Source organism: Lepidochelys kempii, chromosome 8 (genome assembly GCF_965140265.1).
Source record: "Lepidochelys kempii isolate rLepKem1 chromosome 8, rLepKem1.hap2, whole genome shotgun sequence".
NCBI classification, from domain to species: Eukaryota; Metazoa; Chordata; order Testudines; family Cheloniidae; genus Lepidochelys; species Lepidochelys kempii.
Window position 1 is genome coordinate 22,514,880 of NC_133263.1, and position 26,943 is coordinate 22,541,822.

Sequence of the window (26,943 nt, forward strand, 5' to 3'; positions counted from 1 at the left end):
GATGGAATTCATCACCCTGAAGTACAGAGGGTAAGGTGGGTGCTGGTACGATATGCATTTGTAGGGATGCCCAATGCGTGCACACGGACACACTCCGAGAGCATGAGCGGCATGTGCACTCACAGCGACAGCCAGAGAGGCACTGTCTGCACATACGCATGATCAGATAGGAACCCTATTGTGTGGGCATACACCCACACTCACGCCCAGACACACACAGCAACTGTCCACCCGTAGAACACACAGCCCTGCTGTCCCTTATCTTAACCAAGGGAGCTATCTTCCCTCCCCACCATTTCCCCTTTCCTTCAAGCCAGGCTCAAATATCTCAGCTGCCTCTGATTTCACAGCAAAAGTTTGGCCTCTTCTTTCTCATGTTGGTCCTCCCCACTCTCCCACCCCCTCATATTAGCCAATGGTGCAGAGGAGAGGGAAGGGAAGGGGTTTACAGAGAGGGGCGATGGGACCTGAAACTCAGAAAACATGTCTCTTCTGAAACAAAGGCTGAGCTTCCTACTATAACGAATTATCTCTTCTAAACCCTTGAAGGATGGGGCAACTTTTAACCCCCAGTCTGACAAAGGCCACGGCTGGGCCTGATTACCCACTGCCCTCCCTCAGAGTTAGCCCTCTGACAGCTGTGAACAGGGAGTTCAGAATGGGGGTAAAATGCTACCACATTAGATTGATTGGTTTGGTGGCTGAACCGAAAAACCAGAAAATCTTTTAGTTTTGGGCCCATCGGAAATGCCAATTTTTAATTTTTTCTCAATGAAACAACAACAAAGAACAACGAAGAACAAATCCAAAAAAATGTTTTGGATTAAACGATGTTTTTCGTTTGATCCAAAATTAAACATGTTCAATTTTCAGAGTTTTTTTACCCTTTTGTTTTTGGTTAAATCTAGTTAAACTTCCAAACAAACCATGGTTTTGAAATGAAACATTTTGATTTTTTCTGGGGGAAAAATTACTCTTTTTTTGTCAGCTGAAACGATTCACCAAACTTGAGCAGAATTCACAAACAGGTTCAGTTATCCTGAAACTGCATGGCATGTCAGATAAACTATTAGCTGAAAAAATTTACCCAACTGTACCCTTTTACCCAACATGCTGGCAAAACTTGTAATTTTGGGAAACACCCCCCCCCCCCCACCGTAGGGTGTGTCCCAGTGTAGACATTGCAAATTCATTTGAGAATTTATAACTTGGAGCAGCAATACCTCTTCCCCCTGTGCTGAATTGTGCCTTGATATTAAGGTACCAAGAACTCTGAGGAAATAATAAGACACATTTAGCTACAGCTGGTTGAAAAAGAGACAAATTTTTCACAAAAAAAGTGAAAAGATTGTCTGTTTCTTCATTGACAGATGTTGAAATTTGATACCAGAGCTATCGCCGCAGTACAACTGTGCATTGGTTTCTCCATCTATAAAATGGAGTGGGGAGGTATAAGACTTAATTCATTCACGTTTGCAAGACACTTTGAGATCCTAGGCAGAAAGGGGTTCTAGTAAATGCCAGGTATTTCTAAAGAACAAACTGCATTTGTTTTCTTCTAACTTTGCAGCAGTTTGGAAGAATTCTCTCCTTATTGGACATATTTTTGGTCTAAGGAATGCAACACCACAGAGACATCCACATGTCATCTGGTCTCATGCCCTGCTGCATCTTCTCTCTTTAGTCTCACTGAGCTGTTTTTTTTAAAAGGCACTGAATTGGCGTGTTAAAAAGACAAAAAGAAAATGTGTTTATAGGCACTGTCCCCAAATGGTGACTGACCACCTATTTGCATACATGCTGCCTAGCAACATTACCTAGCAATGCCATGCTATGAGGATGGAAAGCAGAAAATGAGCTGAAGGGACACAGAAGCACAATGTTTGCCTGCTGGAAGATACGAGGGTCTGCTCAGATTTAGGAAGGATTTTTTTTTCAGCCCTGACAACCCCCTATCCCAGTGCATACATTCGTAATGGGTTGTTTGACACATGGCTTGCTTTCTATTCACACATTGTAAATGGAGAAAAAGGGAATCTTAAAATTTGTTTCCCACAAAGAATGAAAGAAAGAAAATTTTGTTACTATGTATGACATATTTAATACTCTGACTACAGGACTCGGGGAGCCAGGAGTTCAAGGTCTATTCCCAGCGCTGCCACTAACTCACTGCGTGAGCCTGAAATAGCTTCTTGATGCCTCAGTTTCCCCATTTATACTCATGAGGTAATAAATACTTTTGAAGGGCCACTGTGAGGATTATTCTTTAATGCTTATAAAATAATTTGCAACCTTCAGATGGAAGCCGCTAGTGAAAAGCAAGGTATATATTATGAATAATTATTGATACACTATTAATACAAATTCTCACCTGTAAAGCAGAAAGGCAGGATTTAGCATTTTCTAAATTTGGATTTTAGATTTGTATTTCCACATAGCATTACAAATACAGTATGATGAATTAGCACCGCTAATTGTTCTCCTGGTAAAACGTGACAAGTCATCCTAAGGTAGTCTGAGGAAACTGACCTTTCTGATAATCTGCCTTATATCACACAAACTGCACACACATGCTAAACACACACTGACCACACACACATATCAAACACACACATGCAAGCTAAACTCACTCCGCCCTCCAAGTATATACATGTAAACTAAGCACATTGAGCACCCATGGCACAGTTGGTAAAAGGTCCAGGTCAAGAAAGAGTAACTGACGAAGAGAGAAAACTGCATTGAACTAACTGAACTCTTGCCAGTAGAAACAAAGTAGCAACACAATTAAGAAAAAATAAAGGTATTTTTCCCCCAGCACTCCCTCATCAGTATCAGGAATGTATTTGGGTCCAGTCTAAATTGATCTAAGATATGCTGATGAGAATGAGCCCCTTGCACCAGGAACAGAAAGGCTGCCATGAAGTTACATGTATCAGATGTAAAGGTGATACCTGGATAGAGGAGATAACGGGAGCTATTTCATCCCTTGAAACCTCATGTCCACCTAAGTTACTGCACACAAAAGTTGTGGAGGGAGAGTTGTTTTTCCTCAGACTCCGGTCACCTCACTAGAATCAACACATCTTTTGAAAATGTTGCCCCCAAACACTGAAAGCAAATTGGTCTGGCTGTTTCCAAGGGCACCAGTTCCCCAGAGCCAAACCCTTTTGTGCTACTCTAATCTTCACCACCAACATATGGCCATTCACCACCTTGACCACTTGTGTTTTGGACCACTCCCTTGCCCTCCTTCTGCAGACCGTGAGCTGTTGCCTAGGAACTGTGCCCTGTTTTCTGTTTGGAAAGCACCTTGCGTATTGTGGGTGCTACTGGAATGAAAAAGAAATACTACTACTACTAAAGTATAGAAAAGAAGATAGTGGTAGCACAGAGACTGTAATGCACCTGAAGGACTGAGCTGATCCCAAACTAGAACGTTTGGTCTCAACACTCCTGAACTCTGATGGTGTTCAAAATCTAAACCCAGAACTAAATCCACATTTTGCAAATGGCTCATCTCTTTCTAATGGACTAATCCCAAACCCAGCTGAAACCTAATGGCCCTGAATGTTGGGGTATTCAACTTCCAGATCTGGACATTGCAACTTGGGCCTGGACTCATGGATGGGCCCAAGAACAAACCCTATTCAGAGGTAACCTCCAAACCGTTGGTTTGGAGTGAGAGGGCAAGGAAGTGTTAAACCTTAAATTGGATTCAATATTTTAATCTTGGATTGGACTAAAAAGGAGGGTGCAATCTTGTTCGAGGCAGGGGAATGGATCTAATAGGTCATATAAACCTATCAAACCTCCTATATTCAGCTTTTTCTTTTTTGGAAAAAGTAACCCCAGTAACCAGGCAAAGGAGACTGTGCTGCTTTCAAAGGGAACATGCCACACACATAAAAAAAGCCAAGCCAGCCAAGTCAGTTTTATCTCCCTTTCTCACATCTATGATTGAGACCACAGCTAACAGGCATGCAAAACGGCAACAGAGTTACAACCCCAGCAGCAAAGACAGAATTCCATTGAGGACTGATTGTGACTCAGTCTCAATGAATCATATCAAGTTTCCTTAAAACTAGAGCCTTGATTTGTTATTATTACAGAGGAAAAAACACCCCCCTTTACTTTCCCGCTCTGTATAATCCTGTCAGGTTTTTCTTTTTTCTTTTTTTTTTTTAAATTGAATTAATATTTTGGCCTCATGTTCATGCTGGACACATTTATAGTCTGGGAGGGAATTTGCATTAAAACAAGGCATGATGCAATACACCAAGAAGCATGACGAATTAGCATGCAGCACTCCCTGTTCTTAGGATTTGTGAAGGTTCCAAGGTACAAGACTCCTGTGTTCTTTCTCCTATCTGCAGTGGTCTTTTCACCCACGTTATAGCATGCACTTCAGTATAGCTAACAGTGCTGGGCTCCAATGAACAGTTTTGTAGCAAGGTAGTGCTCAACTTCCACTCTACTCCAATCAATGAGACATCAAGGAGTCAATACCCATGTGATAAGATAAGATAGGTAAGATCCCATGGGATGCAAGTGTAAGGGAAAAAAACAACTGAAGACAGTTGGCAGTTTTTCAAAGAGACATTATTAAGGGCACAAGAGCAAACTATCCCACTGCGTAGGAAAGATAGGAAGTAAGGCAAGAGACCACTCTGGCTTAACCAGGAGATCTTCAATGATCTAAAAATCAAAGAAGAGACTTACAAAAAGTGGAAACTCAGTCAAATTACAAAGGATGAATATAAACAAATAACACAAGTATGTAGGGATAAAATTTGAAAGGCCAAGGCACAAAGCGAGATCAAACTAGCTAGAGACTTAAAGGGAAACAAGAAAACCTTCTACAAATACATTAGAAGCAAGAGGAAGACTAAGGACAGGGTAGGCCCGTTACTCAATGGGCGGGGGGGGGGGAACAATAACAGAAAATGTGGAAATGGCAGAGGTGCTTATTGACTTATTTGTTTCGGTTTTCGCCAAGAACGTTGATGGTGACTGGACATCTAACATAATGAATGCCAGTGAAAATGAGGTAGCATCAGAGGCTAAAACAGGGAACAAACAAGTTAAAAATTACTTAGATAAATTAGATGTCTTCAAGTCACCAGGGCCTGATGAAATGCATCCTGGAATACTCAAGTTGCTGACTGAGGAGATATCTGAGCCATTAGCAATTATCTTTGAAAAGTCATGGGAGACGGGAGAGATTCCAGAAGACTGGAAAAGGCCGAATATAATGACAATCTATAAAAAGGGAAATAGGACAACCCAGGGAATTACAGAACAGTCATCTTAACTTCTGTACCTGAAAAGATAATGGAGCAAATAATTAAGCAATCAATTTGCAAACATCTAGAAGATAATAAGGTGATAAGTAACAGTCAGCATGACTGAACAAATCTTGTCAAACCAACCTGATAGCTTACTTTGACAGGGTAACAAGACTTGTGGATAGTAGGGAAGTGGGAGATGTGGTATCTGTACTGTTTTCTTTTTACTTCAACATCATCTTAATAAAAGCTTTTGATACTGTCTCGCATGACATAAACAAACTAGCGAAAGGCAACCTAGATGGAGCTACTATAAGGTGAGTGCATAACTGGTTGGAAAACCGTTCCCAGAGAGTAGTTATCGGTGGTTCACAGTCATGCTGGAAGGGCATAATGAGAGGGGTCTCGCAGGGATCAGTTCTGGGTCCAGTTCTGTTCAGTATCTTCATCAATGATTTAGATAATGGGATAGAGAGTACACTTATAAAGTTTGTGGACAATACCAAGCTGGGATTGGAAGGGGTTGCAAGTGCTTTGGAGGGTAGGATTATAATTCAAAATGATCTGGACAAACTGGAGAAATGGTCTGAAGTAAACAGGATGAAAGTCGATAAGGACAAATGCAAAGTACTCCGCTTAGGAAGGAACAATCAGTTGCACACATACAAAATGGGAAATGACTGCCTAGGAAGGAGTGCTGTGGAAAGGGATCTGGGGGTCATAGTGGACCACAAGCTAAATATGAGTTGACAGTGTAACACTGTTGCAAAAAAAGTGAACATCATTCTGGGAAATATTAGCAGGACATGAGAAATAATTCTTCTGCTCTACTCTGTGCTGATTAGGTCTCAACTGGAGTATTGTGTCCAGTTCTGGGTGCCACATTTCAGGAAAGATGTGGACAAATTGGAGGAAGTCCAGAGAATAGCAACAAAAATGCTTAAAGGTCTAGAAAACATGACCTATGAAGGAAGACTGAAAAAAACTGGGTTTGTTTAGTCTGGAGAAGAGAAGACGAAGAGTGGACATGATAACCGTTTTCAAGTACATAAAAGGTTGTTACAAGGAGAGGGAGAAAAATTGTTCTTCTTAACCTCTGAGGATAGCACAAGAAGCAATGGGCTTAAATTGCAGCAAGGGAGGTTTAGGCTGGACATTAGGAAAAACTTCCTAACAGTCAGGGTGGTTAAGCAGTGGAATAAATTGCCTAGGGAGGTTGTGGAATCTCCATCATTGGAGATTTTTAACAGCAGGTTAAACGAACACCTGTCAGGGATGGCCTAGATAATATTTAGTCCTGCCATGAGTGCAGGGGACTGTGGACTAGATTACCTCTTGAGGTCCCTTCCAGTCCTAGGATTCTATGATGCAGGAGAAGTCTGTCCTGTACATTTCTCCATTAATGACCCGCACTGACACACCAACCCTTCTGTTGCCTTTGGCTAACTGGGGAATATCTGCCTCTTCCAATTTGCTGTCACTCACACACTAAAGAATCACTAAACACTTTGCTGCCCCTAGGTGACCTGTTGGTTTTGTCTGGATGGGAGGACTGGCCTTGCATGTGGCTAATTCCTATTGTGCAGAATATTTACCCTCAAACATCTTTACCATAATACACACACACAGACAAAAAGGATCAGATGTGAACAATGGATGTAACAGAGATAAAAACAACGAGGGTCCAACTCACAGCCTGTCTGCAGAATGGGTGGATTCTGCCTTGGGAACTCAGAACAGACTTTCAATAGCACCATTAAAATCAAACTTAATTTGCGTGATGTGAAGAATTTCCCTTGTCACCCAGTTGAGCTCACAAACACCTTCACGCCGAGTACAGGAACCAATAAGAGATTTGTCAATGTAGGCTCTATTCTGTACTCTAATCTCTTAGGCCTGTTGAGGGTCAGCCTCTAAAACATCAAGAGGACTTGGACCACCCTCTGAATTAGACTCAGAGTTTCTGGATCCAAATCAGGGGGTTCACGATTTCAGAATGTATTTCCCTTTATCTTTCTGTCCTTCTGTCTTTTTTCCTATTCTCTTATTTTTGGAAATAAACCAATAAAATATAAATAAAAAAGTGTATTTCCCTAAAAACATCCAGGGACCAGTAGAGTTGATCAGAGCTTTGAGTGTTTTGATGTGATGCAACAAAGCAGTGTTTGGTAGGGATTTTCTTTAATGTAGTTCCAACTCCCTAATTCATCAATCCCCAGTCATCAATTTAATGTTATGGATTAGGGTGAAAGAGGACAGGATCTCATGTACCATAGTGTTGGTTGCAGAATAAGAACATAGGCAGATAGATAGAAGTGATTTTGATTTATGCTACAGGTAGACAGTTACGAATACCAGAGTTATGAACTGACCAGTCAACCACACACCTGATTTGGAACTGGAAATATGCAATCAGGCAGCGGCAGGGAGAAGAAAAAAAAAAAAGATGCAAATACAGTACATTACATTGTGTTAAACGTAAATTACTAAAACAAAAAAAAGGGAAAGCAGCATATTTCTTCTGCATAGTAAAGTTTCAAATCTGTATTAAGTCAATGTTCAGTTGTAAACTTTTGAAAGAACAACCATAAGGTTTTGTTCAGAGTTACGAGCAACTTCCATTCCCGAGGTGTTCGTAACTCTGTGGTTCTACTGTATATATGCTCCTGATCCAGCAAAGCATATACTTAACTTCAAGCATGTGAGTAAATCCATTGACTTCAACAGCACCACTCATGCTTAGAGTTAAGTCAGTGTTTAAATATGTTGTTGGATTGGGACCTATATGCTCTGAGGTTTGTCTTTTTATTTTGTCAGGCTTACGCTTACGGACAGTAGTCCTGTGGTAGTGTTGCAGATATTGTCTTAGCAGCAGCCTTCCTGCTGTCATAATTGTTCTATCAGGCCTGTCAGACAGTATGCCGTGGAAGGTATCTTCTCCATTGCAGGAGGAGATCACAGTGAATGGGGTGTGTGTTGTGGTGTGGGGGGTGCAAGAACAGCAGTATCATGATCTATCAGTAGGAACTAAAACCACGAGATTGAGGCAAATAGATGTGGGATTAATATTAAAAACAAAAGCTATGATCACGAGCAGCACTGGAAGCTCATAGTACTGGGAAGATACAAAATGAAATCTCTGTTCAGAATTCATTAAAATTAACCTTCAACTTTGGGAGGGCTCCTCTCAGGCCTGCATAGACCAATGGATAGAGCCTGTGCTGTGGGGCCAAAGTTTGACAGAATCTGGTCTGTGGTTAGAGACAGCATTTCTTCCTGGATCCAACCCTGCAAATAATTTTCTTAACACATAATATATTATTATTCTTAATCTTGCATTTCATTACTAAAGTGACTAACATCTAATAAATGTACGTAATGAACAAAAATAAATTGTATCGTAGCCTTGTGTGTCAGATTTTGTGCAACTAGGTTGTTAGAGCTGGTGGAAAAAGCTGACAAATTTTCACAGACCATTGTTGAAAGTTTTCCATCCAAATCTCAACCATTCTATGAATGGGTTGGAAAAGGGAAAGGATGAAAGATTGAAAAAATTGGGGGTTTTCTGTGAAAAATGTTTGTTGTATTTTGGAAAATTTGAAAAAGTTCAACCACCATTATGTGCTGTAATGTGGTAGATAACCTTCCTCATAAACACAGGCACCTTTATAGGCTGTCCATTTTCCCATACTGAGAACCCTAAATTTTCACTTTGGTGTAAAATCCCCTTTTATATCCCAACCTAAGTGGCATTCTGAGTATCCAAAAGCTTGACTGGAACACCCTATTACAGTGTGGTCCTCCTCTGAAGAATGCCTGTATTAAAATGGCACCTTTTTTTTACCCTAATCCTGCAGTGGCATCTGCCTGAACTCAATTAAGCTCCTTGTGGGGTCTGGGGTCTGCTTAGGTTGATGTCATCATGGCAGGACCACGGTCTTATTAAGAGACCTGTTCTCATTGTGTATCAGAGTCCTATCTGCTGACATTCATAGTAAAAACCAGTTGATTCAAAGATAGAGTGTGCTTTGGATTCTGACCCATCTTGTGCATGATCAACAGTAGGGGTTACTAAATTCCAGGTAGTCACAGCTGGATAAGCCTGTTACTGGAAATGTGATTGCACAGGTATCACTTAGGGTGTAATCTGAAGACCACACAGTTACACAGAGATAGCTGTGGCCCTAATATGTCCTGAAGAGTTGGAGATGCTGGTGATGATAAGCTAGGTGGAAGGACTGCAGCTTGACATCCAGAGCCCAGGCTGAGTCTGCAGGGCTGGCGGTTAGAGAAAACAAAATTTCCTTGGCAAACAGAGCTGATTTGGATTGAAAATCACTGAGACAGTCAACAGGAGCCTCACGGTCACATTTTCATAGCCAGGTCAGACAAGAACAAGTTCTCCCTGTTTGAAAGCTGCACTCCCTGTTATAGATGCGCTCACAGGGCAGAACTGGGATCCTGATCTGGGATTGTGAAGACACCCTCGTTTAGGGCGCTCACATGCGGGGTTTTGGCTCAACCCCGTATTTAAGTGAGCATTTTCAAAATTCAGAGCAGGATTTAGGTTCAAATTTCCAACACCCGGAAGATGCAGGAGCCTGTGGAGCCGGAGGCCCACTTCTCAGCAGGCCATAGAGCTAGTTCCATGTATGACATCCGCTGAAGATCTAGCCCCGGCTTAGGGTGATCTGGCTACTCCGTGTCCGTCTGTCTATCTTCCTCCCTACTACAGAAACGTCAGACTCGTCTTCCAAAGGAAGGAGGAGAGCTGGGCAGCAAGTGCTAAGCTGTCCGCAGGACGCCGCAGGCAGGCGGGGACTTCCCCAGCCAGTGACCCGGCAGTGTGACGGCTGAGAAGAGTTGACGCTCTCCGGACACGCAGCGAGAGACTCCCGTCCCCAGAGCCCGGCTGGAGCAATGAGGGCACGGCCGGGTGCGCGAGGCCCGCTCCGCACCGCCACTGCCCGTGCCGCCGCTGTCCCGCCTGCCCCGCTCCTCCCGGCTCCTCCCTCGCTCAGCCGGCGGGCGCGGCTGGCAGGCCGCCGGCCGGCGCTGATTGGCTGCCTCTGAAAGGCGGCGCCGGAGCATCCAGGACTTAGGAAGCCCGGGGAACCGGCGGCGCGGTCAGCCGGCGGGGGAGCTGCTGGTCCGTGCGCTCGTGGCTGGCCAGCAACTTGGCTGGGAGCGGGGCCAGCGAGCGGCGCCTGCCCGAGGGGAGCGGGCTGTGGGACAGGCCGGGGAGGCAGCCAGCCCGCCAGCCCGCGGGAGGATGCAGACGGCCGCGTAGGGAGCTGGGCCATGCCCCGGGGGGCCAGGCTGCGCACACGGCAATGGTAAGGCGCCGCTGCCCTGCCCGGGGTGCAGCCCCGATCCTGCCAGGGTCCCTTAGTGAGCGCCCGGCCCGCGGAGACCTGCCTCCCCGAGGGGCGCGAAGGGCCGTCGGGCTGTCGTCGGGCTTTCTCCGTCCGCCCCGCGCGCCGGAGGGGCAGGGATGCGGCGTGGGGCCGGAGTGGCTCCGGAGGCAGTGGCGGAGTCTGTCCGGGGCACGTGCTCCGAATTAGACTTGGGGTGGCGGGACTGTGGGTGTGCGGCGGACAGGAGGAGCTCTCTCACGGGGGCTGAGACTTTGAACTTGGCCACCTGCCGGGTCAGTTCCGCGTCCCTTTCACACTGAGGAACAAACACCCCATCCTCCGTGGGGAGGGCAGCTCCCTCCGGCCCGGGCAGGGGGCCGAGCCAGTGCGCTCCTGGGGCATTTCCACCTCCAAGAGTTGCGGCAAGACAACTCCGCTTTGTAGCTCTGATTCCGGCTCACGGGTGCATCCCCCGATTGATTCACGGCAGGAGGATACAATACAGAGAACTAATGCTCGAGGGACGAAGAAGCACAAGCCAGGAGCTGTTTTCAGCCGGCGTTTGAGAGCAGGGCTAGGCTCGCTGAAGCGGGGAACTAGGGGGAGGGCTGATCCACCACCTGGCAGGAGCTGTAGAGGAGACGGCTCTGGCCCCAGTAGTGACCAGACTGCGTGGAGAAGTGGCCCGTTCGAGTTGGGCAGAGAGTAGGGAGGAGACTGGCTGGTGCAAGCCCCGGAAAAAGGGGGCCACGGTTCTCCTTGCCACTTGGTGCTACTCAGCAGTGGCACGGACGTTGGAGAGAAGGTGTCTCTCTCTCTTGCGCTCCGGCTTCTAGTCTTATCTGAGTCCCAGGGTGAGAAGTTGGTGCATCGCCTTGCTCTTGGAGCCTGCGAAGCCCTAACCGCGGGTTGATTTCCTTGCAGCCTGAAGCAGGAGTAGCTGAGCCGTGAGGGAGGACACTGTCCTTGATCAGAATGCCATAGGCAACGGAGTAAATGCCTTTACGGGGTCTCCGTTGTTCCTGGCCTTAAAATATTCCATCAGTAGATGCACTTTGTCCAAGAGACTGTGGCTAACAGTCAACCCACTGCAACATATTGCCCTCTCTGCCCAAAACACCCCAGAGGCAACAAGTGCTTTTAGTCTGAGGAGCTCAGGGGAACACTTTTCAGTCTGACTGTGTTTGATAGGGTGTATTCTGAACAACCATGATGTTACTAATCTCTGATTACCGGCTAGATACCACAGCATGTGTTACCGGGCCAAGTTTATTATTATGAGGTTACAATAGCAAATCACCACCAGACTTTGTATATGAGTGTAATTCTTAAATCTCTAAGCTTCATGGGCCAAATTGATCTGCCAGGTAAACCCAATGAAGTCAGTGGAGTTACACCAAGAAAGAATTGATCTAATTTTGTCTGATTTTATTGGTCAAGGTTTATAGAATTGCATATGTAAAAATACTGTCATAGTGATTGTACATGCATAGGGAAAGCTATCTAATTAGTGATTGTCTGGGCAAATGCCTACAACTACAGGTGCAAGGTTTGTGTCTATAATTTTGGGCACAAACTACAAATCCAGTCTATTGCTTATATGGTGCCAGAAGACTGACTTAAATGGCAAAGCAATAGAAGGTGGAAAGTACAAGTTTAAATGGCATGTACTACTTGATGGAAGGAGATCTCTCTAGCCATTTTGTACTGCCTTCGATCACCATAGTGTCCAGGTACCTCCCCCAGGTTAATGAATTGTTATAGCAACATCCCCTGGTACCCTTGACTTGATGTCACCGAATGTGTCTGCTAATATTTTCAGTCAGCTGGAATTGTTAGTAATGATCCACGTGAAGGTGAGGCACCTGTGACTGTCTGTTATCTGCCAACTGGCAACAGTGGTAGAGAATGCAGATGGTATATCAAGGAGTGTGCAGAGAAAGAGGGGTTTGCTGGGCTCTGCTGGAGTTGATAACCTTCATTTAATTAAGCTTATATTAGAATTGCTGTTGCTTGCTTGAGGGATCAGTGTTTTCTGGTGAGTAATGGTGCTATTGGAATTAAAACAGCTTTCTACTTTGACAATCACATCCACAGAGAAGGGCTTTCCATGGTGTTTGGATGTGATAGGGCAAACCTGTGGTCACTGCAAACTCCTGTGACTGAAGGCAGGGCTTAGTACTCTCCTCCAAGTCAGACTCCACATCACCAAGGACCTGAACTAAAGTCATGTGTGGGTGTCTTTCCATTTACTCCAGTGGGCTTTGGATCATGTCCTAAGAGCATGGCCGCTTCATGGATCTGAGCGTTGTGAAGAGAGAGTAACTATCTCCTTCCGTGGATGTTCTCTCTGTGAGAGAGACTGAATAGCTGGAGCATGAGGAGCCCCTTCTGGAGAGCAGCTTGAGAGAGGTTGAGGTTGAACTGGCAGTTTTCTTTAACCACAGAGCCATCTTTTATGGCTCCAAAACAACTTTCCCCCATGGAAAGTTCATAAAGTCTGAGGAATTAAACATGCAGCTGCATCAGTGCAGTCAGCAGAAGATAAGCTCAAGTTTATCAGGTCTGAGCACCGAAATGAAGGGGTGGCAGCTAACCTGGGTTGGCTCTGTGGAGCATGTGATGTCATGACTTCTTCATTTCTCTTATTTCATGGAAGGAAGTGGACAAAGCTTTACGTGAATATAATCTTGTGTTTAATGAGGGGACAATGAAAGATTTAATTACTCAATCACTTTGGCAGCTGACTGCAATTGCCAGGGATAGAGGAGACTGTGCATTGGTTTTGATAAAGGTTACTAGGTTTTATTGTTTCTGAATGATGACTCTGTTCCCAAATCCACTCCAAGGAACTGGCTGCAGTCAGGTCTGAGATTCAGTCCCTAATGAAGGTTGTCTTGCAGTCTGCATAAGGCTGTGAAATACCAAGGAACTGAAGAGTTCACATTGTACAGCACCTAAAGCCCACAAATGGGCTTGGCTGCTGCATCTCTTCTCCACTTTAAAAGCTGAAAGGACCACTGATCGGATTTCCCTGTAGCATTCCCTCCAGGAGGGGGAACTCACGCTATCCTCAGCGGTTAGCACTATAGCCTTTGTCTCACAGAAAAATGTGCATACACTACACATGTTGGTTGATTTTTAACTAAAGATTTGATAAACTTGTCAATTTCCTTTCAAATAGTTGATTACTAGGGACAGATCTAACTGTCTGTGATCCTCATGGTTTTGTAAACAATGACTTAAAAGTGAGAAGAGAGTAGTTCATGGACATCTCTTGCTCATTTATTCAAAATACCCTAGGATGTCTCCAAACAGTGCACTGAGCTAATGTATGCCAATTCTATTCCTGTATCCATTGCCCTGGTGTCTTCCCTCCCTTTGCCCCCCCCCCCCGACTACAAGGTGGTCTACATCCACCTGTCATCACTTGTACCTATTTAGGATCTCATGTGCTATCCTTATTCACGTTGTCCTGCTCTCCATGAGTTGTCCCTTGGAAATCTACAGGACTGCTTGGAGAGTCAGGTGCTAACCAACATGAGTAAAGGTGACAGAAGCAAAACCCTTGATTGTAAGCTCTTTGGGGCAGGGACTGTCCTTTATATCTGTACATAACCAGTGACCCCTTTTTACTGGGCTAAACCAATACATTTAAAACAAAGTTTAAACTTCTTCCCATGACTCATCATAAGCCTATGGAACTCAGTGTCACAAAGTGTTATTGAGCAAAGACCTTGGTAGGATTCAAGGAGCCAGATCCACAGCTGGTGTAAATCTGCAGAATGTCAATTGATTTCAATGGAATTGTGCCAATTTAAACCAGCAGAACATCTGGCCCAAAGAGTTTAGTAATGATTTATATGAATAATATCTCCAGCAATTGTAATCCTAGCTAGTTTAATCTACCACACCTATAAACCCTCATGTGTCAGGGCATAACTCAACCACTACTCTCCTTGGGGTTAGGAAGAAGCTCTGTAGACTGCTCCATAATTATCCACTTCAGATTTTCTTGCACCTCCCTCTGAAGCATCTGGTACAGACCACTGTCAGATAAGATAGCCGATTAAAGGGATCATGGTATGAGCCACTGTGACCATACCTGTGTTCCTTTGTTCAGCTTGTTAGGTAATGTCCCAAACTTAAAAACAAATCTGCCTCAGAGGTCCCCAGATTCCAGGTAACATGGCTCTAGGGAAATGGACTGTCTATTGAAATTAAACAAAGATAGATGCCTATCTAGAAACCTTGTTTTGCATTTTGTCACTATGCCTGGAAAAAAAACAACCTTGCTTAGAAAGGCAGTGGGACAAGAATACAAGAATTAGTCTAATGGAGGGAGTATTTCCATTTCTCCTAATAGTTGCTCTATCTTTAGATAGTCAGTTATATTTTAACTCACCCCCTTTCTTTGCCTCAGCTCTGCTCTCATCGATCTGATGCCCTCTCCTTTATGGCTTATGTAGGAAAATAACATACATAGTGGTAAAAGCGTCAGAGTCCTGTGGCACCTTTTAGACAGATGTATTGGAGCATAAGCTTATGCACCAATACATCTGTTAGTCTATAAGATGCCACAGGACTCTGCTGCTTTTACACATCCAGACTAACATGGCTACCCCTCTGATACTTGACATACACGGTGGTAATTTTTGAGTTGGATTTTTGTGAAAAGTGGATTCTAAAAGGTAGGAAGGTGTCCAGTTAATTGGATTGTGACCTATTGACTGCCACTATTCCATATAATCTTTTACCTAAGTTGCCGCTGGTGTAAATTAGTGTCCCTCCATTAGGGATAGGCTTAGACCCATATGCTCAGTGGAAGTCAATGGGACTTGTGGCAATATCCTGTCTGATACATTTTCATGCTAAAAATAAATATTGCAATGGTCTCTATTTTTTTTTCCTTGTTAGTCTCTGTTCCCTAGGGTGCCCTTTAGTCTCATGACACCTTCCACTACAAATGCCTTGGTTCTCCATACTGCACCAATGTGTGCATCATGAGGTGCAGTTTGGTGTGCATTACCTCCCAAGAGGTGGAGAAGGGACAGTCAGTAGCTTGGATAACATGAAACTGACTCCCATATTTTTGAAGCAGCTGACTTGAAATTACACAATGTGACCAGATTAATTAGACTTATTGTTTTAACAAATTTCATTTGGGGTGGGGGTGAATCCAAATGAATAACAGTGGTTGCAGACACATGAGTTACACTGGGAGACAAATACAGCAGTATACAGTGGAAAGCAAATTAATTTGAGGAAAAGACAAATTGAACTTCGCCAGCTTTATGTAATTAGGGAAACAATTACAGAAAATAGCAGGAGGTGCAATCAGCAAGTAGCAGTGATGGAGGCTGGGTGCAGGGTGACAGCTGTTCTCTAGGGATGTAAGTCACCCAATGCATAGGGGCACCATGAAGCAGATGCAGCCCCACTCTTGTCCTATTTTGAAGGCTTCTTAGGGGAGCAAAATGGCAATAGATCTCGTGCTGGGCCCCCTGCTCAGGAGTGACTTCCCTCTTGCATCCCTGTTGCAGTCTGACTTAAAAATGTTTATTTTTAATTACTTTTACAAACCTTTCCAGTTTAAAATGTTTGTTTTGTGCAGCATGGGCTGGTTTCAAAGCCCATTCATTGGCAACAACGGGAGTCTTTTTCTATTGACTTCCACATGCTGTGGATCAGGTCCTGTATTTCACATGGCTTACATACATGTTCTGTGCTCAGCATTCTGCTGGCACATCCACACATACTTTCTCACTCCACCTCACTATTCTGTACTCCTCATCATATGGCCTGACTTTCAGGCGTGCTCCGCACCCACCACTCCAACTCAAGTTAATCAGAGCTGCGTGGGCTCAGTAGCTCTGAAAATCACACCTGAACTGTCAGGCTTGTACACCCATCCTCTCCTGTTCCCACATCCACTCTGACTCCCCATCCTCTTCCTTGCACACCTCTGACTTGGTGGCCCACGTTGATCTTTGGAAACGTGAGAGCTGTCCAGCCAAAAAAAACAGTGCAAAGCTGCAGTCACAGCCAGCAAGACTAGAGTGCAGACCCACTAGTGCTCAAGGTTTATGCTGCAGCAACATGGTTCACAGCAGCAAGTGCTGGAACTGTTATTTCACAAAGAATTCATCCAAGCTTAGAAAAAGCAAAACAAAGAGACAGCATGGGGCAACAAAAAGGCATTTGCTCATTCCAGCTGCTCCAACTCAGTTTACTCAGTCATATCACTGTGGAAAGGCTCATTATTTTCTTAATTCCCCCCCCCCCCCTCAGTTTGAGATGGTAAAGAGAAGTCCTGCCCTCATTACAGTTCCCATGGAGACAGATCTGATGCTGTACTTCAAAGAGGGGCTGGGCAGGCAGCTGGCATTTTTGTCTCCGCTAGCAGAACTCACTGTCTGGGAGGATCCTACTGCTTGGCTCTGCACCATCAGTTATCTCGGCAGTCTGTTGCTTCATCCGCTAACTAGGCTCCCTTAAAGCCAACTAGCAAACAGTAGGGGCTTTGCTGATAAGGAGGAAAAGATCCTGTACCTGTGCTATGCCCGAAGTTGATGTGAGAAAATTCCCACCTCTGTAAAGTGCTGCACATTAATTTGAATGTAGTCTGGTGCCTGGAGCACAGAACACAGATGTTGCACATTGGAGGAGTCCAAGGATATGTCTACACTACCCAAAAAAAGTGTGTACTTAATTCAAGTTAGCGAATTCTGCTTAAAATAGCTGTGAAGACACAGCAACTCCACTTTTTAAATTCAGATAAGCAACTTGAGTTCAATCACAGTCCTCTCTATAGGCTTTAACAGAAAAGGGGTAGACAGGGAATCAGAACTCCTGGCTCTGACACTGACTTCCTCTGTTGTCTTTGGTAAATCCTGTCTTCTTATTCTATCGGTATAATACGGACTTACCTCCCTCACAGGGTTATTGTGAGAATGATTACATCACCTTACCTCTGAATTTAGCCTGTAAATTCTAGAATACTTATCCAACTATAACACTTATGTCCATAAAATGTGAACTGGACAAATTTTGACATTGTCCCTTTAAATGTCAAATCAGCCACTCTAGTAGTGTAGGCATCAACAAAGGTCCTGCTGTTTTTTCCCTCCAGTAAATTAAAGCACCTTTCAGAGATGATGATTTCCTGATGGCCTGCTCTGGGATATTCTTCCTCATCTGAATAGTCCTCCCTCATGCCACGAATGCGTAGAGTTTGGTGGGACTCATTGGCTGAGCAAGCATGTACAGGATTAGGCCCCAGGTCTGTAATTAATGCAGCAGCAGGAGGGGATCCAGTTTGATTTAATACAAGTCTAAACTTTTAGAAAGTTTGCGGAGTAAATTACTGAAATCTGCTGAAACACAGGCCCACTTTGTTGCTGCACTGGTTACAATTGTCATTGTTTCCATCATAAAATTTTCCTGAGGGGTGGGGCAGGGGGAAGGGGATGGTTTGAAAAGCAGCACAGCTGATTTCACTGAGATCAGGTGAAGTGGCAGACTGTTTCTTTTCATGTGTTCATTTTGCAAAATGTTGTCACTTTAAACCCTCTTTTTTGAGGGGCAGAGGAGGATGGGTTTCAATAACTCAGAGCTGGACTCCAGGCTTAGCAAAGGCCCGGGAAGCCAAAATGAGATGTCTGTTGTGAGTCACATTAAGTTGCAAAATGTACATCCTGCTGAAATCCTTTTTATTCTGTCTTGATGCATGAAATGTTTGTCTTTAACAGGGGGTTCTTAGCCTCTTCCATACTGTGATACCATCTTGTAAGAGAATGGTTTGGCCAACCTCTCCTATATGTTTTGAGCCCCACTTCCCAGCGTACCCAGGAAGAAAGGGGGGAATGGTCACAATGCCCTTGGAACCTGATTGTGAGAACACCTAGTTTATAGAACAGGGAAGGTTTTGGTGAAACTCTAATGTACTCTTCGGTTCCCAGATAAACCGTCCCATTGGTAATGGATACCTTTTGTGCTATATGCAAAGATGATGGGCCAGATGCTCAGCTGGTGTAAATTAGCATAGTGCTATGCTGATTTATGCCAGTTGGGAATATGTCTCAGTCTTTTTCAGATCATCTAGTCTGACTTCCTGCTTAAGACACAGGCTATAGAAGCTGAAAAATCTGTAAGAAAGACACACACAAGAAAAATTTAAACTGGCTGAGGATTTGGATCTAAAATGGCACCAGTGATTCATTGTAAATCAAGGGAGAGGGGGAATAAAAAAAAGAAACCAGTATTTGAAGAAGGAAATTGTTTCCTTTTAATAATTAAAAAAAAAAAAAACCTGTTTAAAAGTGTACTTCACTGTGAGAATTTCCAGACAGCACATGTAAAAGTGTCTGGAAAGAGAATAAAAAGCAGCAACTTCAGGCAGTGGTTAGACCTCCCGCTCTCCTTTCATCCCCGGCACTACGCTTCACTTTAGACTTTTCCTTGGAGCTTTGCTTTGTGGTCAGGACTAGCATTTTTATTAGGTTTTGTGCAATGTTCAACTAAGCATTTATAAGACTATGAGAGCCCAGCTATATTGCATGAGGACAGAATCTGGCACCCTTCCCCATGTCCCACTGAAATCAGCAGGATGACGCCGTAAGGTGCTACTAGCTGGAGTAAAAGTATCCAAAGCAGGCTCACGGGGATAAGCAAAGCAAAAGATGGGACATTTTAGCCACCCAGTGTCCCATTTGCTGGTGTGATGTGCCAGACATCCGCCAGCACAGATGGAATACCTTGATATTCTGTTACAACCAAGGGCAAATGCTCAACTTAGGAAATGTTTGCAGCATGTGGGGCATCCCACAAATGCCTCCCCATGGATAGGAGTGGCAGCTCCTAGGGGACTTTGCATGCCTTGCTGGAGCCTGAAGGATGCTTTTGCTCCTCTCTGCTCCAAAGGCACCACTCCTATGTGGGCACCAACCTGGCAAATTTGGCTGACAGCCAGGTACTCGCGGACAGAGTGGCTTTGAGGAGAGCCATTAAGGAAGAAATGACTTGAAAATGCTGCTAGTTAATCCCCACCCAAAGCCATAACCATCCAACACAAGAAACCACAAACCAGGGAGCAAATGGAGATAGATCCTATTAGAGAGATTCTGAGGACTGAATTGGCCATAGAGGCTGAACTGCTCTTAACACTTTAGAAAAAAGAAAAGGAGGACCTGTGGCACCTTAGAGACTAACCAATTTATTTGAGCATAAGCTTTCGTGAGCTACAGCTCACTTCATCGGATGCCTTCCACTGAATGCATCCGATGAAGTGAGCTGTAGCTCACGAAAGCTTATGCTCAAATAAATTGGTTAGTCTTTAAGGTGCCACAAGTACTCCTCTTTTTTTTTTTTTTTCAGATACAGACTAACATGGCCGCTACTCTGAAACCTAACACTTTAGAATGATCCCTTCAGGGCAGGGGTGGTGATAGGGCAGTGGGTGGGAGGGGAGCTTCCTCTACTACTGCCTTTGTTGTACTTACTCTGTGGGTAGTGGACTTTGGCCTCAGTGGTTGTGATTCTAGAGCCTTTCAAAAGCACAAAACTCCACTGAAAAGGACAGTAGGGAAAGATGTTGGTTTCAGCTATTCTTAGGGAAGAGGCAGAGGCTGCAAAATGGAAGGAAGAGAGGCAGATAAGATCCAGAGCCTTAACTGGTGCTATGTAGATGGATTAGACAGAGAGCATTTCTCTTCTGTGGGATGCTTGGGAACAGCTGTTCTTTAACAGTATTGTGAAGAAGTGCTGACAGCCCTCTCCCAGCCTTTCACTTACATAGGGGAGCTCTTCCTAGAAAGCAGGACAAGATTTTTACACAGGAAATATATTCCTGGACAGCTCTCTTCCTTTGCAGAGGCTCTGACATCTGGTGGGCAATTGGACATTTTCCGTATTGTACCTGTCGCCTGACAGAAATCAGATGTTTAACTGTTTGTCAACTGTTAATCCAGTGGGATGGAAAAAGAAGATGTTAATAGGGCAGCTTCCTTTTCTGGAGAGTGGCAACGACCATAATCTCCTCCCTCCCTGGGATGTTTACAAAGCCTAATGAATTAATCTTTACAAGGGCTCTATTGGTGCAGAGTGATACGTGCGTGCTGAGAGTTATGATACTCCCTGTGCTCTAGCTAGGAGGATGGAAGCCATGTGTCTGATTGGGTGTGGGGGATGTAAATTGCATTTCTTTGGGCCAAAGAAGTCCTGATCTTCCCCTCCCTCCCCCCAGGAGAGCATTTCTCCAAGAGAGGTCCGGTGGTGTTACCAGGTACAGGAGCTGTTAGTTTTGGGGGCAGGGTGAAAACTGAGAGAGGATGCACGCATTGGTGCCCTCCATCTAGCCAGAATTGCCTACTTCCCTGGTAGGGTGGATTGCATCTGCTCTCCTCTGCTGCAGCCTCCTTCCCGGGTGAACTACCAGTCATCGGGGGCCCTGGGTCAGGGTGTACATGGCAAAAACTGGTTTGCACCTCAGTTGAATCTGTCCCTCTGTCATTTTCTTCATGAGAAACCTTTCCCAGCATCAGTATCGATGTGGACCAAAAGAGAATTCGGCACTAATCAGTAGTAAATCAGCCCTTAAACCCCAGGAAATACATGGCTTTGCAGTGCAGCTGCTTCTACTGCTCTGGGAGGGACCCTCTGGCCAGGTGAGCTACCCACCATGAAAGTCCAGAGGTAAAGAGAATGTCTGGAAGAACAAGCCCTGTGAAGTTGGTTGCAATATTTAACTGGTCATGCATAGGGTGACCAGATGTTCTGGTTTTTAAAGGGACAGTCCTGTATTTAAACCCTCCTGCAGGTGGCCTGACTTTCTTAAACAGGCATATTGGCTGATATTTTCTGTCCCCCCACGTCCCCAACAGTGTTGGTGGGCCCTACTGGTGGGGGATCCAATGATGGGGGGTGAGTGTGCAAGGCTGGTGGTGGGGCCCTTAACCTGCTTCCCCTCTCGCTGTCCTCTCCCTGCTTTGCCCCTTCACCCTCAAGCCCCACTGCTCCTCCGTTATTCCCCCATCACCAGGGCGCATCCCGTCCCACTCCCAGCATTGTGCAGAGAACCAACCCCTGGTCAGCACGCTCAGCTCATGAACAGCCTGGCCGGCAGGCTCCTTCCTTCCTTTCCCCACTGCCTCTGGTTGGGCCAGCACGCCTGGAAAGCCCAAGACTCTCCAGCCTGCAGTGCTGGCCAGGAGGAGCTGAGCCTGCATGTGCCAAAGCCACGCACAGTACTGGGACAGGGAAGCCTCTCTGCCCCTCAGCTAAACTCTGGAGGGGGAGGGGAGGGGAAGCAGTTTCCAGACTGTTCATGCCTCAAACCTGTAGGCTCCATAGCAGCCCCCAGGGCAGGCGCTTAGCACTCTTTTCGCACCCCTGCCTCCTGGGTCTTGCCCCCAGGGAGTGCAGGGCAGCTCCGTCCCCTAGGCACCCTCCCCTGCTGAGCCACCTCTCTGGCTGGGTTTGCTGGAGCCCTGCAGTCAGGTTCCCTGGGCCCTGGTGCACAATGCATTGTTGGGGCTTAACCCCTTCCTGCCCATGCTGTAGCGGGGCGGAGAGGGGGACAGGAAGTTGCTGGGTTATACTGGTGGCCAGAAGTAGCTTGGAAGTGTTAGCTGGCTTTTGACACTGTGCAGGCAGGAAGGGACAAGCTGCTTCCAGCTTCACAAGCAGTTGGGGGAGGAGGGAGATGAACTCTGCACAGACACAGGCCAAGTCACGGCTCCGCCCCTCCCCCACTCCTGCCCTGCAGCAGGAAGCAGCTCCCATCCCTTCCTTCCCGCACAGTGCTGAAAGGCTACTGCTGGCCACATTCTGGTATGAACTCTGGCAGAAATCTGAGGATGGGATCTTGCATCCCCCCCTCCCCACCATGTGTTGCCTCAGGAAGGTGCAGTGCCAGGTACCAGGAGAGGCAGGTCTGTCCTGGGGACCCAGTCAGTCATAGAGGGTGGAGAGCACCAGGCAGGGAAGGTCAGGTGTCGGTCAGTCACCCCTCCCTCTGTGAGAGAGGTGTATGGGAGTGTGTGTCACCCCTCCCCGGGTGTATGTAGGGGCTAGGGGTGTGTGCCACCCTTCCCCATGTGAACCCTAAAGCAAGAACAAAAAATAGTCTCCAGGAGACACCACTGTGTCTCAGAAAACACATACAATCTGCACTGAACACAAACTCGCTGCTGGCCTGTTAAGTCATCTAAGTCATTAGAGACTAAAGGTGCACTACATGGACAACAAAGGCATAGTTGTCACACAGATAAACGCAGCATAGATTAGTTATGTTTATCTTGGGTACTTATGGCCCCCCATTACCACAGCATCTTATAGTCTGACATATTTATCCTCCCACCATCTCTGTGAGAGGGCAGTACTATTACCAACATCTTAAAAGCTGAGGGAATGTGACTTGCCCAAAGTCACATAGGACAACTATGGCAGAGCAGGGACTTGAAGCTGAGTCCTAAGCTAATGTCCTAAACCATTAACAATCCTCTTCTTAGGTTACAGTCACAAACTCCTTTGGTCCTCCCCTTGACTTTACATTGGCAGCTGATAGCAGTTCCCTCAAATGCCATGCAACCAGTAGTCTGTGTGTCCTGCTCTCATCCCACTTACACTCTTAAAGGAGAAGAACCCATTCCACCATGACTGCCTTGAACACCAGTTCTAAGAGCCTATCAGAGCATTTGGGGTGGCAGGTGACAGTTTCTCCTCCAATCGAGTTTTCACCCTAACTCAGTCTTGTTTGTTTCAATTGTGAATTCTCCTCTTATTTCCCCATCATTCCCATATATTTAAAAATAAGAAATCCCAAATCCAGCAGTGCTTGGGAGAAGCTCAGGTTAGCCATGAACATCCTCATGTCTCCTAGTGGCCAGACCTTGAGGGGGAGGTAAAAGGTGGGGGAGTCATACTTCTGGGAAGTCAGAGATGTTCTCTTCTAGGGGCCAAATGCCAAAGTCCATACTGAGGTTTCACTTGGTTCTTACTGAGACACAACTTTTGATTGAAATTAACAGACTTTTGAGCAAAGCAAAACCTGAATGAAGAATCCAGAATTTGTCTACCTCAGCTTGTGACGCATGACTAGGAACACTGAAGCGGCTGGGGAATGGAGAATGGAGCAGGGGTTGATCTGAATCCAGGCATCCATCCAAGTGAAAGACTGCAAAATTGGCCTCTAGCATCAGGCTGATTTGACCCAAGGGACAATGCATAAATATCTTTTTGGCTACATCTAAACGATGAGCTATTGGTGTGATTCCCCGCACACATGCACGTGCTCGCGCTAGGTCTTATCAGGCTAGCATGAGTGTGTGTATAAATAGCCGTGAAGCCATGGTAGCACAGGCAGTGATGGTGGCAGCACGGCTGAGCTGTGCCAGGAACCGGTAGGTGCATTCTCCACATGGCTAAGCCGTGCTGCTGTGGCTACGCAGCTATTTATCCTCGCATTAGCGCCCTGAGAGTGTGTATGAGTATGTGGATGAGAGTTGGGAATTACATGCCTCGCTCGTAGTGTAGATATAGCCTAATTGACATAACTGATTTGCAGAGAAGGGGCTGTCACAAGATGAGGATGGTGATGGGTAGTGGACATTCATTGCTGAAGAGGTGATGTCTACATTTTCATGGAGAAGGAGAGATGAGGGATACACAGGGTTGGTTTTAAATTGTCTTTCTCAGGCTTTCCAGGAGATGTCAGCAGCTCTAGTACTGAAGGGTGTTTCCTTGCTTGTGATGCAGTAGGAGACATGAAGAATATGTAAACAGGTTAGAAAGCCTGGTCCATCCTCTATGTGAATATGGAACTGGGATTCAGTGACTATGCCCCTGTACCATCGAAGCCAATGGGAGATTTTCCATTGAGTTGAAATGGGAGCAGAATGGTCCATTATGTTAACTGGATTATTGGTGGTGGGTCTGGCAGAATCTGTTTACAACATTCCTTCTCCGTGAGACAGAGACGGAAAGACAAGTCCCTCCCAGAGCACCATGATAGGAGACTAAGGCCAGGTCTACGCTACAGACCTATATCAGTAAAACTATGTTGCTCCAGGGTGTGAAAAATCCACTCCCCTGAGCAACATAGTTCTACTGACCTAGTCCCCATGTAGACAGAACTATGTCAGCAGGACAGCGTCTCCTGCTGACATAGCTGCCACCTTTCAGGGAGGTGGATTATCTATGCTGACAGGAGAGCTTCTCCCATCTGTGTAAGAGCATCTTCACTAAGGCTCTGGCTACACTAGCACTTTTGTTGGTATAAATTACATTGCTCTGGTGTGTGGGGGAAAAACACCCCTCTGAACCATCTGAGTTACACTGACAGAAGTGCTGGTGTGGACAGCGCTATGTTGGTGGGAGACACTCTCCCGCTGACATAGCGATCGCTGCTCGTTGGGGGTGGTTTAATTATGTTGACAGGAGAGCTCTCACATCAGCATCGAGCGGCTACACAAGCAATTTTTACAGAAGTGCAGCTGAATTGGTATAGCTGTTCTGCTGTAAGCTCGCTAGTGTAGACATGGCCTACACCGATGCAGCTGCTGCATGAAGCCAAGCCCTTTCTAAAGTCACAAATGGTTGTACAGCTCTCTGAGGTAGACAGAAGGTGCTATATACACTCTGTTCAAGAGGTGTTAATGGACCACTTTATCTTGAATAAAGAAAAGGAGTACTTGTGGCACCTTAGAGACTAACCAATTTATTTGAGCATGAGCTTTCGTGAGCTACAGCTCACTTCATCGGATGCATACCGTGGAAACTACAGCAGACTTTATATATACACAGAGAATATGAAACAATACCTCCTCCCACCCCACTGTCCTGCTGGTAATAGCTTATCTAAAGTGATCATCAGGTGGGCCATTTCCAGCACAAAGTCTGCTGTAGTTTCCACGGTATGCATCCGATGAAGTGAGCTGTAGCTCACGAAAGCTCATGCTCAAATAAATTGGTTAGTCTCTAAGGTGCCACAAGTACTCCTTTTCTTTTTGCGAATACAGACTAACACGGCTGTTACTCTGAAATGTATCTTGAATGGTCCTTTACAATATGTGCTAACTACTTATGCTAAAAGAAAAGGAGTACTTGTGGCAGCTTAGAGACTAACCAATTTATTTGAGCATAAGCTTTCGTGAAGTGAGCTGTAGCTCACGAAAGCTTATGCTCAAATAAATTGGTTAGTCTCTAAGGTACCACAAGTCCTCCTTTTCTTTTTGCGAATACAGACTAACACAGCTGCTACTCTGAAACCTACTTATGCTAAACAATCTGTTCCACCTTGCATTTTGCTGTGATGATGGGAGTACCAGGAAAAGCTCCGTGGCTGGAAAGCTTGTCTCTCATTGGACTAACTTCTGTTGGTGAGAAAGACATTACCTCACCCACCTTGTCTCTCAAAACTACTATGAAAGATCACGTAGAAACATTAGCTAATACAGAATGTAACAACACTACTTATGTAATGATACTACCCAAAGAGAGAGAATGCTGTGCTTCAGGGAATGCACTGGTTACTAATCTTTTTCAGAGCACAATTCAGGGTTTTAATTTAAGCTGTTTGTTTTGATCCTGCCTCTCTTGGCAATAAGGTGTACTATTTTAACAGCTGAAAGCAGCAGATAAGCTACCTTTGCATTCCTGCTTGCACTTTGGCCATAGCTGAGGATCGGCCTCATGTAAAGATGTGCACTTTGGTTAGAATTGTTTTCAAGGGATGGTGAGTGCACAGTGTTCTGCATGTGATTTCACAGTTTATTACCTTGGCCATGATGGGCTACTGCAAGCTGAGGATGATGGCTCTACAGGTGTAGCATTGTTGCTTAAGGAGAAACTTTGCTTAGCTGGCAGAGAAATTGTTAACTATTGCAGACAGTGCCCAGAGCTTTTCACATGAAACAGCAGAACTCTAGTATCATATTGTATCAAAGATCTAAAAAAAACTTCCAAAACTTGTTACATTTTGGATTGGGCTCTAATGCAGTACATGAACTGGAACCATAAACTCACTGAACATTAAATCCCACCAAATGATGGTAAATCCATCCTCCTCATTGTATCCACTCATTGTACTCCACACCTGAACATAGCCATTATATGAACAACATCCCCTCATATCTCAATGTCTGTACTTTGACCCGTTAATCTTTTACCCCCAATCGGGGAGATTGCAGATTATGTATTCCTTATGTCACCCGTTCCTAAACCGAATTTCGAATTTCCCTTGATAATCTGTACCTTATTCCCTGATAACCAGAAACTTCTATGCTTAAACTCTGTACTGTTTT

At 45.2% G+C, this 26,943-nt stretch overlaps 1 protein-coding gene across 4 annotated transcripts in view; it reads left to right on the forward strand.

The window, feature by feature from the left end:
* The first annotated feature begins 10,377 nt into the window (after positions 1–10,377).
* Positions 10,378–26,943, forward strand: part of HTR4 (5-hydroxytryptamine receptor 4) — a 209,055-nt gene continuing 192,489 nt past the window's right edge. For all 4 annotated transcript variants that reach the window (XR_012160260.1, XR_012160261.1, XM_073355855.1 and 1 more), the window contains exon 1: positions 10,378–10,621. The gene's annotated coding sequence lies outside the window, so the exon portion shown is untranslated. The remainder of the gene's footprint in view (positions 10,622–26,943) is intronic.